Source organism: Silene latifolia, chromosome 2 (genome assembly GCF_048544455.1).
Source record: "Silene latifolia isolate original U9 population chromosome 2, ASM4854445v1, whole genome shotgun sequence".
In the NCBI taxonomy this organism is placed as follows: domain Eukaryota; kingdom Viridiplantae; phylum Streptophyta; class Magnoliopsida; order Caryophyllales; family Caryophyllaceae; genus Silene; species Silene latifolia.
Window position 1 is genome coordinate 134,795,902 of NC_133527.1, and position 3,780 is coordinate 134,799,681.

At 42.7% G+C, this 3,780-nt stretch overlaps 1 non-coding gene across 1 annotated transcript; it reads left to right on the forward strand.

The window, feature by feature from the left end:
- The first annotated feature begins 1,325 nt into the window (after window positions 1–1,325).
- Window positions 1,326–1,432, forward strand: LOC141645157 (small nucleolar RNA R71). The gene has a single exon (XR_012544743.1). It is a non-coding gene; the product is annotated as a small nucleolar RNA R71 (small nucleolar RNA).
- The last annotated feature ends 2,348 nt before the right edge of the window (window positions 1,433–3,780 follow it).

Sequence of the window (3,780 nt, forward strand, 5' to 3'; positions counted from 1 at the left end):
GTGGCGATGCCCTCCTTCTTCCTGGTGAGGACTACTCGACGTTCCTCTACAGGAGGTTGGCGTACTGGCCAGTCGTGGTAAGTGTTGATACCCGTCGTTGTGAGTACCAAAAATAATATTTATAATACCTATTAAAACTAACAGAAGCTAGTGGTAACAGGGTCGAACCACAGAGAGGCAGATGTAATTTCTAGTTGTCTTAATTTCGGTCTTAAGGTAACAATGATCCCCCGTCAGCATTCGGGTCTTGCCTCAACATTTTTGGGCCAGTCGCACCCCGAAACAAGTGATCCCTCAAGTTATTAGACATTGGAGGACGAAAAGAATCACATTCAGCAGCGCTGTCAGTCGATCGACCAGGTTGATCAGTCGATCGACTGACTTCTACATAAACAGTAGCTTCTGGTTGATGCGGACCAGTCGATCGACTGGGTATGTCAGTCGATCGACTGACATACCTGCTGATCGTCTTTTTCTTTCCACTGTTCGTTCCAGCTTTCTTCTGACTCGGTTCCGCCTCATCTTTTTCAGCAATGTCCTCGACCATAGCGGGCCCATCAAGGGTAGACCCACTCCTCAAGGTCATTGCATTTAAGATCTCTTTTTGGTCCGTTTGAGTCGGTAAATGTCCCGGAGCTCGAGTTGTATTCTTGCTAGCCAATTGAGCAATTTGGCTCTCTAGCATCTTCATCCCGGCCTCTCTAGCTTGGGATTCCTTCAGCAACAAATTCTTCAACTCATTGAAATCAGAACCTTGGGATTGTTGCTGCTGCTGTGGGACATACGGAGGCTTTTGGTACTGTTGTTGCTTATGAGGGGGCACATAATTCTGCTATTGCTGCTGCTGTGGAGGTTGAGTTGGATTCAAAACATTTTGGCTGCTCCACCTCGGATTTGGATGGACATTCGGCTCATAGTAGGTGTTTGTCTGCCTATAATGTTGAAAGGCAGCACAAGACTCAAAGGGACAAGGACAATTGTCTAAAACATGTCCCTCAGCTTCACATCTTTTATAGACGAAAGGACCGTCTGAAACAGCATTTACATGGTAAATCCCTCCTTTTGAAGCTCCTCCCAACTCGTACTTATCAAACCTCACCGTGAGAGCTTCTAATGCAGCTACGGAAGGAGATGCAGCAGCTCTCCTTTGATTTCCCCTGGAATTTCCATACTCAGCTTTGTGGGTGGCCAAGTCATCAATAATTTTCCACCCCTTAGTCTCCCCCGTATTCTCCTGGAATCTGCCATTAGCTATCGCGTCCAGGATAGCCCTCTGATCGTCATAGAGCCCATTGTAGAACTGATTGCATAGGCTCCATTTCTCAAACCCATGATGCGGAATGGTTCGCGCCAGCTTCTTAAAACGGACCCATGCTTCGTGAAAGTTCTCATCAGGACCCTGTTTAAAGCTCGTGATCTGAGCTCTAATGGCATTTGTTTTCGAGGCAGAGAAGTATTTCTTGTAGAATGCCAAGGCCAAATAATTCCAGTCGGTGATCCCATTAGCAGCTCGGTGCAGGTCTCTATACCACTCCCTTGCAGCATCGCGGAGTGAGAATATAAACATAGTCTCCTTTATCTGGTCCTGGGTCACGCCGGTCGGCGGGGGTATAGAACAGCAATAGTCAATAAATATCTCCATATGCTTGGCTACATCTTCATTTGCAGCTCCCCCCAATTGGTTCCTCTCAACCAAGTTGATATAAGAAGGCTTCAGTTCGAATTTTCTATCAGCTCCCGGTAATTCGAACCCCTTATATAGATTTGCAGCTGTCGGCTCTGAGTGACTGGCTATACTCGCTTCTTCGGCCATGACTGGAAAATCCGGAGATGTGACTGTCTCAGCTGAAGAAGTGGAAATGGGTGATGAAGGTGGATCCTCCTCGTATAGCTCGTTCTCGTAGTAACTAGACAGAGTACTCAGCTCTTCCTCTGTCGGCAGTACTCTAGATGATCGTCTCAACTCACGCAAGGTCCTCTCAATCTCGGGATTGAACGGTAGTAATTCACCACCCTGTGACTTGCGCATAAGAAGAAACTACAAAAAGAATATGAGAATAGTTTAAGGAACGAATGTCCCTTAAACTAAGAAACAGACTAAAATGAAACAACTAAAAATTAGAACAATTGCCTCCCCGGCAACGGCGTCAAAATTTGATACCCGTCGTTGTGAGTACCAAAAATAATATTTATAATACCTATTAAAACTAACAGAAGCTAGTGGTAACAGGGTCGAACCACAGAGAGGCATATGTAATTTCTAGTTGTCTTAATTTCGGTCTTAAGGTAACAATGATGTGGGGGTTTTGATTTGATTTGGTCTATACTAATGACAATAAAAGACAATAAACTAAATAAACGGATGAAAACAGATATTAAAAGGGTGCAAAAATGGTCGGTTCACTATAGTTTCGGCGGCAGCAAACTAGGTAGGTCTAAAACAATCACGTGAGACGGGAAAATAAGAGGTCCTCTCGGTCCACTCTCACAGGTAGCATCTTTCGATCTCGCTACAGGTCCCTAATACCACTAATACTGACTTTCGTCCTGAAAAGTGACTAAAGGGTCTAAATTAATCTATATTTCGATCTAATTAATCAAGTCGTCTTAGTTAAGCAGGCTATATCCCTTCCCTATCTTTCGATCTTTATTGGGTCGGTCAAATCCTAAACATTCAACTAGTCACGTGCACTCGATTCGTCGAATATAACAATTAAAACAATTAAAACGAAGCAATCTCAGCGTGGCCAGTCGATCGACCAGGGAACCCAGTCGATCGACCGGCATGCGATTTCAGGCCATGTTAATTCTAATGCCGCCGAACCTACAGTTCCCCTACATCCTAGCACATTTAATTTAACTACTCATACTAGGAATGATAACAACAATGAAATTAACGAAATTAACTACTGAATTCATGCTTGAAACGATTAAACGAATGATTAACATAAAACAATAAATATGGCTTCGGGAAACTAATCTATCAATTCTAGCTATGAATGATAATAAAGCAAGAAACTGAAATAAGAAGAAGAAAATACCGAATGGAAGAGTTGCAGGAATAAAGAATCCGGAAACTGAATGCTAATGTAAATTGTATTGAATACGGAACAATAATAAGAACCCTAATTTGATATTCTCAAACTTGAACTAAAAACCGAATGAAAACTGAATGTATAAAAACTGGATGATAATAGCCTCCTATCAGGTTACGTTATATAGAAATATACGTAACATCATTCCTAAACCTAATACATCTTGGGCTTCTTAATTCTCGATCCTTTAATTTACGTCTGAATTAGCGGTTTGTTCGATCGACCATGCAAGGCAGTCGATCGACTGCTCTTCGCTGAACAGTAGCTACTGGAACTCGTGGGTTGGTCGATCGACCGGTGTAGCTGACAGTCCGCTTTTAACTTCTCGTGTATTTGTCTTTCGGGCCTCGAAATGCGCACCAAGCTCGTTCCTTGAGTAAATACTTCACGTCAATTGCTATGCAAGGTACTCGGGGACGGATTTAGCTCAATTTCTACTCGTTTCCGCATAAATCTGCAATATTACATAAAAATACGAAAGTAGACGAAATGGGGCAGATAGTAGCATAAAACAACATAAATGAGCTCTGAAATGCGTGTAAAATAGGGTGTAAAACATCATATAATTGACACGCATCAAGTGTTATATTCCCTTTCGATTGACATGAAAACATGATGAATGATCATCAATTAATGAAAACCATTTAAATTTTGCAGGAGGTTGAGGTGGCGGGCATCGAGCCCC